Raw genomic sequence first — 14,013 nt, forward strand, 5'->3', positions numbered from 1 at the left:
TTTGTGGTCAGGGTGACTGGTCATAGCGTTAACATTGTCATCGATTTCCATATTCGATTTTCCTTTGACGAAAACGACCAATAAATCAAATGCAAATGATAATATCTTGTTTGCCATGTGCACGGGATTGGTTGTTGTAGGCGATACTTGGAACGTATTTACTGTTGTAAGGGAGGTAACTGCAAGATTACGGAAATCAAACGTTAAACCAATTTGATTGATCGATTCTTCCATGACTTTGGCAGGGGGTTTACAATCGAAGTGACAGATAACTACGGCAATATATTCAGATGATATCAACAATAACACTTTTAGATACGTGTGGTCAGCAGTTGTCATGTTTAAAATGAACAATTATATAGCTTGTTTTTATTTCGGCAAAGTCGAGAATATTTACTGAAACGGACCACAGGTGAAGCAGACTTGGAAATACCGAAACGAAAAAAAATGGGGCTCAATTATAATATAAATTGGCATTATTTTCAGAGAATTGACCCACATATATGTTTTTCAATGCCTAATTGTATCATATGTAAAATATTAGAGGTTTACGAATTTTAAATTAATTTTTCATTTGCGAATCGCGGCCCGATTGTCGTTAGAGTTGAATTACCGAAATGGCCGATAGTGGACCCAAATCGATATTTTTACGAGAGAATGGACCCAATATAGGATCTATTAATCTTTGGTGTGTGTATAGAGACCATATGCATTTTTTTCCTTTACCTGGAAGTATTTTGAAAGAATTTGCAAAATACCGAATTCACGATCAAATTTTCGATTGTGACGAACTACTGAGACGGTGTTAAGTTCATGTTAAGTCAATCTGATTGAAATCAGCTGTTACATACATGTATGTACACATGGCTACGTTTACTATGCAATACGCCTACGTATTTTTTTTTCAAAGACGGAAAACGGAAATCCGGATTATCTAAAAACAAATGCAAAAAGACTTGTGATATTCACTTAATATAACATTCAGCCATTAATTGTTATTTGTAGTTTTATAACTTCTGAAATAGTGTGATCGATTCTCTATATGATATTGCTGTGGAACTTGTGTTATTTTTCAAACAAATTCATTTTGATAATTTTTTAATTTAGAACGTTCATCAAGTCATGTTCAAGACTTGAAATTCTCGCTACACCATACTTCAAACACAGTAATCAATTAATTGATAAATTGAAAATTGAAGTCAAGCAAATGAGTTAATATTTATCTAAATAATTTTTCAATATACAACACATGTTCAGATGACTATTTGTGCCATGCTGTTACAAGATTTCAGTTATAATTCTAAAATTGAATTAGTATGTAAATATATGTTATACTGTCAATATCCACAAAGCGAGTGTAGTCTACTGTACTCGGTCATGCCGGTAGATAGCGGTACATATACATACTGCTTACATCTCGTGCTTACTTGTGTGAACTATAAATCAATAACAAAAATGGTTCATATATTTATATATATGACTTCACAAATTATGTGGTGTCTGAAGATCTGAATGAAGTGAATAAACGATGTATTACATTATTTTTATGAAATATTCAAGTCATAGATCATTCTCTTAAAAATATTGATTTCAAGTCCATTTTGGTAATTTTACTATGACGGCAATCAGGCCTAGAATGGCGAATAAGCCCCTAATATTTTTACATATGATTAATTTTGACATTGGAGGACATAAAATTGTGTCCATTCTCTAAGCACTGGTAGAATGTACAGAATAGAGCTTCATAAATATATTCTCAAAATTACTAATTACCCCGGTAAATATAACATTTTACATAAACCTCCCATGACTGATGGTGAACTTAAACTTGCAAATCTCCCGTGTCATTCCAATTTTGATTTAGCTCACCTGGACCGAAGGTCCGGTGAGCTTATGCCATGGTGCGGCGTCCGTCGTCCGTCCGTCCGTCAACATTTGCTTCAAACCGCTACTAGTCAAAAAGTTCTTATTGGATTTTGACAGAAACATCCTTGGCAGAAGGGGATCAGATTTTGCATAAATGGTGACTCTGACCCCAAGGGGCCTGAGGGGCGGGGCCGAATAGGGGAAATTGAGGCAATTCCTTCAAATCGCTACTAGTCATAAAGTTATGAATGGATTTGAACCCAATTTGGTAAGAAACATCCTTTGGGGAAGGGGAACAGATTTTGCATAAATGGTGACTCTGACCCCCAAGGGGCCAAAGGGGCGGGGCCTAATGGGGAAATAGAGGTAATTCCTTCAAATTGCTACTAGTCATAAAGTTATGAATGGATTTGAACCCAATTTGGTCAGAAACATCCTTCAGGGAAGGGGATCAGATTTTGCATAAATGGTGACTCTGACCCCCAAGGGGCCTGAGGGGCAGGGCCCAATAGGGGAAATTAAGGCAATTCCTTTAAATCGCTACTAGTCATAAAGTTATGAATGGATTTGAACCCAATTTGGTCAGAAACATCTTTGGGGAAGGGGAACAGATTTTGCATAAATGGTGACTCTGACCCCCAAGGGGCCAAAGGGGCGGGGCCTAATGGGGAAATAGAGCTAATTCCTTCAAATCGCTACTAGTCATAAAGTTATGAATGGATTTGAACCCAATTTGGTCAGAACATCCTTTGGGAAAGGGGAACAGATTTTGCATAAATGGTTACTCTGACCCCCAAGGGGCCAAAGGGGCGGGGCCCATTAGGGGAAATAAAGGTAATTCCTTCAAATCGCTACTAGTCGTAAAGTTACGAATGGATTTGAACCCAATTTGGTAAGAAACATTCTTGGGGGAAGGGGAACAGATTTTGCATAAATGGTGACTCTGACCCCCGAGGGGTAAAAGGGGCGGGGCCCCATATGGGAAATAGAGGTAATTCCTTTAAATCACTACTAGTCATAAAGTTATAAATGCATGTTGTAAACTCGGAGAGTCTGGACTTCATTATTTCTTTAAAGCAGTTGGTATCCCCACGCTATAACCATAAATAGCATTGTTTGAGGTTAACAAACAAAAGGAATTGAACATGAACATTATTTTGACATTTGGTCAAGTCCAACCAGGTGAGCGATACAGGCCCCATGGGCCTCTTGTTTATCATAATGATCTAAATATACAATTCGAATGCTTTTAAAACTGACAAATTTTATCTGATTTTAACGTTAAAAATAGGAAAAACGATAGTATATTGTTTGGCCCTAAATGACCCTAGTTGTCGATGGGCCGTAAAACATAAACAAACAAACAATTAAAAACACTTTGAATATAGATGTACAATTGTTGTTTATACCAAGGTTTATGAATATAGATGTACAATTGTTGTTTATACCAAGGTTTATCACAAGATTTTCAGTTAAAAGATATTTTTAATAAAGAAATATATAACTACAAGTAGCAACCTAGGTCAACGAATAAGAAATATTGACTGATACCGGTTTTGGTTTAACATTGTATAGCATCCTATTAACAACTTAAGGTGATTTCAGGAAACCGGTTTATTGATGTTTTCAATTAATGGTTTATCCAATTTAATATATTCATTCATCAAGCAACTATTATAAAAAATATACAACTTTGTTTACCTAACTCAGAATGAAACTAAATATGTTGACATGAAAAGCCCCAAAGTGTGTATTAACTTCACTGTGCAACATAATAATCATGCAAGAAATTAGCATCCCAGCTTAATTGAGCCCTTTGAAAAAAACTTAACCAAAAACTTTAACGTAACGTGACGGACGGACGGACAATAAAACAGTAAGCTTTTGATTAGTCGTACGGGGGCTTAATAAAATCAAACGTCAATATGTAGTGTATTCACGATGTTTCCATATGTGAAAGTTACTGGATGTTGTACAAATTTTTCCAGCGGACACGAATTGGTAGTTTGCCTACCACAGCAAATGTCAGACTTCTTTTCTGTTCATCTAGGTCCAGTTCAATATTCAGTATCTTCTCAATAGTTGATTTGAACAGTGTAATATTTTTTAACGTCAGGGTGCCTTTGGCACCTGCCGTTATAGGCGTGGTGAGAAAATGTTGTTACTGACACCTCTGTTCCGGCTTACTATTCTTCTTTTCTGTCATACAAATGATATACATCCGCAGCCTAATATAGTTCCTATTTTGATAGCAATTATTGACACAATTTTAGTGATGTCAACCGTGTTTACTGCAATTATTTGAAATGAAATATGAATGTGTTCTAGACTATTTTAGAGTATAAATATTAACATTTTCCTCGTCAGTATATGCAATTTTGTTGGCGTAGGATTACGTAGTTCTATCTCGATACTGCCTTGAAAACGAAAGTAGAAAAATCAGTTTTATCGTCGTGGAAATGTACATGCATTCACAGAGAAACTATCCACATCTGTTCATCCTGAGTTCATATGCAGGAACATTTCATTTAAGCCTTAAACCAACCCTATTTACGAAGTCAAATGCACCCGAGCATTCCACGAAATAACTGCAGCTGTCGCGTGACTCATCACTAGTCGGCCAAAATGGCGGTTATGTCTGATGTAACTAAATCAACGACCTTTCGCAGTTGAATATCCATTTGTATGTCGCTAGAATACGCAAGAAATAAGACCAGGAATTGAGGGCAAGTTGTAACAAACTACATAGCCGTTTTTCGTGAGGATTTTTAGGTCACCTGAGACAAAGTCTCAAGTGACCTATTCTTATCGCCTTTTGTCCGTCGTCGTCCGTCGTCCGTCGAAAACAACTTCTTTTCTGAAACTAAGCAATGGATATCACTCACATTTGTGTGGTAGTATCCCTATGGGGTTGTGCCAAAAGTCAATTTCATTTCATGGATTAATGCATTTTTTGACGTCAAATCCTCACGTACCCATAGAAAATGCCTATGATATATTGACATAGCAATACCAGTGACAAATATACTTAATCATCATTCTTGTTTCATATCTCATGAAATCCAGGTGAGCGATACAGGCCCTCTGGGCCTCTTGTTAAAGACTCTGGTATGTCTCGGCTAGGGGACAGAACCTAAAGCCTTCCTCACAGCGGCGAACGCTCAGCTTAAGGCCGACTGACTGGTGTTGGTAAGTCACTCCCTGATTGTATGTAATTTGTGCTATTGGATTGATTTGAGGATTGTGGGGTTGCTGGTTTTGCCCCTCCCCCTAGGAATCATTCTTTTTACACAGCTGTGAACTGTGTTGTCCTCCACATTTGGGACATGTATGTGCGAATTTGCATTGTGCCCCCGGTAACATGAACCAGACTCGAGGAAGTCCCAACATTTACACTTTGGGAATCTGTTGGGTTTGTTAGCCGGAAAGGGCTGCTGGGTATTCCTTTTTTTGGGATGATCTTAATCTTATCCCTAAGGTGTGCATATAAAGCTCGTTATTGAGCTCATCCCAAGGCATGACTGAGTTGACTTGTAGCCACTTTCGAAAATTGGTATCATAAAACATTGCAGCAGCAAATCCCGACCGTCTGGCTAATGTTTAAATTGTGTCAGCATACTTCATCAGATTGACGGTTTTGGATGGATGGTCCTTAATGTATACTGAAACGAAAACATGAAATGCTTGCACCCATTGTTCTTTACTTTAATTTGGAAGGTTTTTGTGTTGGGGACTAATGAAATATTATCCCCATTCAATTGAATGCGGAATTGATCGGGATGTGATGATGTAGCTAGCAATGATCCGAATTCAATGAGTTCGTGACTCATCATTTTTTGTTCTAACTTTTAGCATCAATATGTACATCCGGAGGCCGGGAAATACTGCTGTAAGATTTCGGAACATTTGATGCAATACCTGTCAATGTATTAAGAACATTACTGATGGGCGACTGGGTGGTATAGTGAGGATCCTGTTTGTGGGCCTGTTGCTGTTTGTGATGCGGATCCTGCTGCCGATGCTGGTGCTGTGAATGGAAGGTTATTCTGGCAGGCCATTACTGATACTGGATCTGCAGTGTCCAACCCGGACATCCTCTGCTGAAATGTTGTGTTAGCTTGACCAAAAGTGGGTTGTATAATGGCGATACCTTTAGCTATCATTTGATTCAAAAATTAAGCAGCAATGTCTTTTGTTGAAGGGAAATTGGGTGCTGCCACAACAGCTGCTGCAGTAACATTTGCTGCTGTTGTGGTATCTGTATTATCAGTGGCACTCCTCGCTGACTGGGTTGATAGCCTAGATATTATGCTGTGGTCGCCCTGATCTCCGGAAAGGACGCCCTGATCTCCGGAAAGGACTGTCCGGTGCAGCCTGAAAATGAAATTTAAGGAAAGAACTATGTCTGTTAACCTCAAAGCAAAATAAACACGTAACCGATGTTTGTGCCACAGGAAATTTGATCTTGCACAAATAATGCAAGTGAAGCTATTCAACTTGACACCGGAGAATGCGCAGCATAATAGTGTATAATAATCCTCTATATTCTCCTGCATACCCTACTACAGAACAACAAAACCACTATATGCATTTAAGCCGAGCGGACGATAGAGCCGGCGTTTACTAAATCAAAACATTCCAAAATTATACAACGCAATTTCATATATACAAACCATCGGTAAATTCTTAACTCTCTCACGCATTCCATTTCTTATTAAACAATATGAAAAACCAAGCGGACCACCCAACCTTAAAACTGTTTTTTACGGAGAAAGGAGGTACACCAGCTCTAATGCTTCAGGTTTCTTAATAAATGCTGGGATTTCTAACCTATTCTTTAAAACAAAATGCCTGGCATTATAATGCAAAATACCTACAAACTACGAAACTATACTACTCTTCCGTAACAATATTAACAATATTAAATGAAAGTTTGTCACAGACCGCGAAATGCTTCTGCGCCTTTATAGGGCACTTATTCGATCAAAACTCGACCATGGCTCCATCGTTTATGGATCGGCACAAAATTCTTACCTGCAGATGCTGGATCCTATCCAAAACCAAGGATTACGTCTAGTACTTGGTGCTTTTCGAACAACACCTGTGCAGAGCCTTTATGCTGAGGCAAATGAACCATCCCTAAATGACAGAAGGAAAAAACTTTCTCTTCAATATGCCGCCCAATTGAAATCCAACCCGAAAAATCCAGCTTTTGACCTTGTTGTCAATCCGAAATACCAAAACATATTTAATCAAAACCAAAAACTTTTACCAACATTTGGCATTAGAATTTCTAACTTTCTTCAGGAACTTAACATCAGTTTAGACAACATAGGCGAGTACACCGTAACTGATGTACCACCGTGGCTTGTCGAAACACCTGATATTAACCTTACTCTACATGAGAGGGCAAAGTCGAGTGTATTACCCGAAGAGCACAAATCTTCTTTTCGGGAGTGCATTGCAGATTTTCCTGATCATGTTCAGATCTACACTGATGGCTCAAAAGATGGAGTAAAGGTCTCCGCAGCATGCTATTCCGATCGCCACTGCTCTTCAATCCGCTTACCAGATGGTGCCTCTATCTTCTCTGCGGAAGCATGTGCCATCGATTTGGCCCTCGACCATATCGAAGAACAACGCATCAGAAAGGCAATAATTTGTTCCGACTCTCTATCCGTCCTTAAGAATTTACAATCACGAGATCCAAAGAACATACTCATACAAAACCTTGTTTACCGAATATCTCGTATCTTAAAAGAATGCAAACTAACATTACTTTGGATTCCGAGCCATGTCGGAATTAAAGGCAACGAACTTGTTGACCGCCAAGCAAAACTTGCACTAAATCTGCAACAAATAAATATTAAAATACCATATACAGATTTCAAACCTGTAATTAGTTCTGCCATTCAGAGTAAATGGCAGCAACGCTGGTCTCTCGAGACGAGCAACAAACTTTTTAAAGTACAACCAAAACTTAAAACATCAAAACCAAGTCGGAAGGATCGTAGAGCGGAAATAGTCCTCTCTCGGCTCCGTACCGGGCACACATATCCTACTCATTCGTTCCGTTTGAAACAAGAGGATCCACCGGTGTGTTATGCATGTGATGCTCAATTCGATCTATTTTATAGACTTTGATGTCTTTTACGCTACTGTCTTTGACGTTCTATTTATAACAAAGTTCACATAATCTATTCGTACATATTATTCCACATAATCTATTCGTACATATATATATTTTACCATTTTTAACCACCTTTTTTTATCAATGATCTAAATATACAATACGGATGCTTTTAAAAATGACAAATTTTATCTGATTTGAACGTTAAAAATAAAACATGTTAGAATATTGTTTGGGCCGTAAAACATAAACAAACAAACAAACAAACAAGTCACGACCTAGAAGTCCGCGGCTAGAATGACTACACTGCGAAATATTTCGCCCGAACGCCTGTGTACCCTCACGTGACTATCTTACCTGTTTCTCAGCCTCTGATTGGCTGCCCTACCAAGCACACCTTACACGCGCTATATATCGCGCGCGAAAAACATAGGACAGTAAATTCCCGCTATTCTGCGAAACGCGGGAATTTCAAATTATATCGACTGTTCAACCGGACACTTTGGTTTAGTTTGGTTTATTTTGTTTAACGTCCCATTAACAGCTAAGGTCATTTAAGGACGGCCTCCCGTGCGTGCCACATGCATGCGTGTGGTGAGTGCGTATGTGTTTTGGGAAGCTGCGGTATGTTCGTGTTAAGTCTCCTTGTGATAGGCCGGAACTTTTGCCGATTTATAGTGCTACCTCACTGAAGCATACTGCCGAAGACACCCAGCAGCACACCCCACCCGGTCACATTATACTGACAACGGGCGAACTAGTCGTCCCACTCATAATATGCTGAGCGCTAAGCTGGAGTAGCAACTACCAATTTTAAAGACTCTGGTATGTCTCGGCCAGGGAACAGAACCCAAAGCCTTCCTCACAGGGGCGAACGCTCAACTAAAGGCCAAAAGTGAGGCATTGTCAAGGGAGACATTAGGAAGAAAAAAGGTTGTAAGAAAGAAGAGAAAATATATAAGATCCAAAAATTCAGTCGCCTCTTACGATCATGCAATGGGGGCAGCAGGTACAATTCTTACGCCCTACCTGCAGGGCAGCAACCGGACACAAGGTGTCCTGCACAATATAAACAAACTGTTGTTCATCCGGACAAACTGTCTTGCATAACAGTTAATGATGCTTAATATAAACAAATTTGTTCAGTTGGCCACAAGGTACTACACCCTATGAACTTTTTCCATAGTTAGTTAACCATGATCTTAATCCAAGGCAGCATATTGTAATTACGTTAAATTGATCAGGAGTAATACATGTTTCATTTGAAATGAACCTGGTCAAAGTTACCAAAACCCACATTAAGTTCATGTTACCAAACATAAGGTTATAGTGCAAGTATTGTAATGTAGCTTTTGCCATTCGACTGTGTGCTAATTGTTAAGAAGCTAATAATAACTGGTAATATGATAGATAAAAATCATAAATGCACGAAAATGCCATCTGATATAAAGTAACCACGTTCTTGGAATTAGTTTTACACACAATTCAACGTAATACTGCGACAATAGGGAGCTTCCGTGAATGAACAAATCGTTTACTCGGCACTTGGCCTACTTCAGCTAGCTGTCAATGAATATAAACCGATATATAATGAATAAACGAATCCAAATACAAATATTTCTTTAAGCAAGCAAAGGCTGCGGTCTTCAGACCCTTGTGTCTCCAATAAAAACATCCTTCCGACTGATCACGCATTAATGTGATTTTACTTGGTTTGGTTTGGTTTATTTTGTTTAACGTCCTATTAACAGTCTACACCTCTGTTATATAAACCAACGACTATCAAGCTTGTCTTAGCACGATAAAAAAGTTGCATTATTCCAACATGGGCCACACCGAATCCTGCGCGAAGCCATTGTGCTATGGGAAGTAAGTCACTTTCTAAACGATTCTTAATACACTCATGATCCACAGAATCCAAATCATTACCGCTGATTTGCAACAGTACAACTTGAGGTGTATTTCAGAAATAGGGGTAGAATGGATGAGATGTCGTGAACCGGACTGCCCACTTCCTACATAATAGACGCGAACAGAGTCGAAGACGAAACTTAAATTTTACAATGAACCTGTAAAATCATCTCGTAACCTTCTCGCAAAGATATGACCCAGACATCAACGGAATCCATTGCATAACAACAAATATGGGGGACCATATAATTCACAATTTTGGTTGACCTTTAGCCATAGAAGCTTCCTGCCAAATTCTCGAATTTGGTTTAGGGGTTTTTGAGAAGAAGTCGAAAAGGCGATTAGAATAGGTCACTTGATACTTTGTCTCAGGTGACCTAAAAAGGTGATAATGGACAGATGGATGATAAACACTGAAAAACACCTATATGTTTCAATCCAAGTGAACTAACAAGATGTCATTACCAAAAGTACATCCCGATACAATGTTTTAATGAAAACAGCATTTTTTTCTCACAATCAACTGATCCAATACAAATTGTTGTATTACAAAGCAGCATATTTTATGCTAAGCTGATTGAGTTAGTGTTAAAAAATAGTTTTGATATCAAAAGTCATTCACTTAACATATGAAAATCAAATAACATTTTTGTTTTCCTTAAAAAAAGAGTCTACGGTCAACGTTTCTCCACCAAAATGCACTGCCTCAAAGTCTTCCAAAATATTTGTTTTGGAATGCGTAGTCATACAAACTAAACAATTGCTCATCCACCGGCAGTTTCACTGTTGCTGTTGGTCGGGGTAAATACATACAGCAACTACAAGTATTTGCAGTTGGGATGAAACTTTTGCTTATTACTACAAACTCTATACAAGGGCTAATCGAATCAAAGTAGTGTAAGTACTGAAGACACAAGGGTGCACATTTTTTTGCAGTCTTGAGAGAGGTAGGCGGAGCTTATTCTGGGTGTTGTAAGAAAATAAGGACGGCCTCCCGTGCGTGCAACATGCATGTGTGTGGTGAGTGCGTATGTGTGTTTTGGAAGGCTGCAGTATGTTCGTGTTAAGTCTCCCTTGTGATAGGCCGGAACTTTTGCCGATTTATAGTGCTACCTCACTGGAGCATACTGCCGAAGACACCCAGCAGCACACCCCACTCGGTCACATTATACTGACAACGGGAGAACCAGTTGTCCCACTCCTTTTATGCTGAGCGCTAAGCAGGAGTAGCAACTACCATTTTTAAAGACTCTGGTATGTCTCGGCCAGGGGACAGAACCCAAAGCCTTCCTCACAGCGGCGAACGCTCAACTAAAGGCCAAAAGTGAGGCATTGTCAAGGGAGACATTAGGAAGAAGAAAGAAGAGAAAAGATACGATCCCAAGTTTAGTCGCCTCTTACGATCATGCAATGGGGACAGCAGGTACAATTATTACGCCCTACCTGCAGGGATAAACTGACTATCACAAGGAGACATAACACGAACATACCGCAGCCTCCCAAAACACATACGCACTCACCACACGCATGCATGTCGCACACACGGGAGGCCGTCCTTAAATGACCTTAGATTTTAATAGGACGTTAAACAAAATAAACCAAACCAAACCTTGAAATTCAAGGTCATTTATTTGAACAAACATGGTAGGCCTTCACCCCAGCATGCTACAGGCCCAATAATAAGTCCCTGAGCCCCATGCTTATTGCGAAATAGTTGGAAGATTATAGCCTATTTCACCTCTGTGACCTTGAATTAAGGTCAAAGACATTTATTTGAACAAACTTGGTAGCTCTTCACCCCAGCATGCTACCGGCCCAATATCAAGTCCCTGGGCATCTTGGTTATTGAAATGAAGTCGTTAGGATTATAGCCTATTTCACCTCTTGGACCTTGAATGAAGGTGAAGGTCATTTCTTTGAACAAACTTGGTAGCCCTTTACCCAAACATGCTACAGGCGTAATATCAAGTCCATGGGCATCTTGGTTATTGAGAAGAAGTCGTTGGAAGATTATAGCCTTTTTGACCCATGTGACCATGAATGACGGTCAAGGTCATTTCTTTGAACAAACTTGGTAGCCCTTCACCCAAGCATGCTACAGGCCCAATATCAGGTCCCTGGGCATCGTGGTTATTGAAATGAAGTCGTTAGGATTATAGCCTATTTCACCTCTTGGACCTTGAATGAAGGTCAAGGTCATTTATTTGAACAAACTTTGTAGCCCTTCATCTCAGCATGCTACAGGCCTAAATTTAGTATAAGTGCCCAAAATAAGGTTCTATTTTTGCTCTTATCTAGATTCTTATCTAGTTTCTATTCTATTGAGATCATTTGGCTACAATGCTTTGATATTATATTTAGATTCGCTATTAGTATTATTAATATTGGATAATTCTAAGTATGGATTATACTGCGAGTGGATATGTATACTGACTATGTAATATTTTGTGATCTGGAACATGTCATTGAAAATTTTAAAGATTTGTTGAAAATTCATGACAGTTTAAGTCACTGCTTGGAATCATTTTTTGAATTTTATTAGCTCGTTTTTTTCAAAGAAGATGGAGAACTAGAATCTTTTTTTAATTTCATTAGTTAATTTCTTCAAAGAAGATGGAAAGCTAATGTTGTCACCCCAGTTTCGGTTACGTTGGTTTTCAAATGTTAGTAGTTTTGGTGTTAGCTGTTTATCAATACATGAATGGCACATGACTAGTACAGTTGATCAATAAACGTCAATGTCACATGACTAGCACTGTTTATCAATGGATGTCACAGATATTCGGCATATGTAACGTTTTGGAGTTACACTATCCCTTCGAATTCCCAAAGCCAAATAAAATCAGCTTTGTTGTCGTCATTCACGTTTTTGAGTAAGAGTATTGCATATTTGCCAAATATGGTCATTGTATAGCATAACTGTAACTGCATGATACATATGTATGCATATTTAATGCTAATTTATGTTAGTGAGATCTGAATGTATCACTTAATTTTGAAATTGATGATATCAAATCATCAATTTCAAAATTAGAACACTTTATTTTTAATCTGCAGCATCTGTCAGGTGAAAATGTAGTTCGAATGCCCAAACTGGATGAACTGTACATGTAGCAGCATTGAAACATATCTAATTAGTTAGCAAAGATGCAAGAGGTTGTCGCTCTAAAAGCTAGAATTAGAGGCAATGTTTTTTTTGTACAAGATCTAGACCACATTTCATTTATCCTATTGGGTTTATTTGGTATGGCAACGTCATAACCAATCAGCTAATAAAAATAGAATGATGTCTAAAAACTACGGTAGATATAGGTCGGTTCTTATTTCTATTCAATTTTTCTGTACACTATATTTTCGTTAATTCATTAACAATATAGATTTGAGATATAAAATTTGCATTTCCTCCCAAAAAAAGACTTTTTAAACGAACATTAATGTTCGGTTATTGCAATCAAGAACTGGACATAGAAATATGACCATATTTGGTAACCACATTCACCAATACGCCATCTACTGTCTGTTTCAATGAAATATGGCTGCCCCCATTGCCTTACGCTTCAAATAATTTACCTGCAAAAACATCTTCGTTTTATATAGTAGTTTTACCGAAAATGTTGAAATATATTCAGTAGATGTTTTCAAGATGCATACGATTTGAGAAATGCATAACGCTAGCGAAATGTTAAGACTAAATGAACCTGAACTTTGCGAATAACTCCAGGTCAATATATTTATGTAAACAACTATTGCGCAGGCGCATTCGTCTCCGGATGTTTAGAAAGTTTTGCTCTTCCGTGTTCATTCCAAAACGGCTGACATTATAGCATAGGTCTGCAAATATGTCCGCGATTTAGGCCTACTTAAATGTGTAATATGTATATTCTAGAATGTTATATCATTATCAACTAGGTGTGTATTTCTATAATTTAGAGAAAGAAATATATCAATAACGGCATACGAGGCGATACATTGTATCATACTATACATGTAGGTTACTGTACGTGTTAACAGTGTTTGCGAGAAAGAACTGTACATATGTATAGGCTTACAATTAGGTGGCATTTGTGGTCAGGGTGACTGGTCATAGCGTTAACTTTGTCATCGAT

Source organism: Pecten maximus, chromosome 17 (assembly GCF_902652985.1).
Source record: "Pecten maximus chromosome 17, xPecMax1.1, whole genome shotgun sequence".
Lineage (NCBI taxonomy): Eukaryota > Metazoa > Mollusca > Bivalvia > Pectinida > Pectinidae > Pecten > Pecten maximus.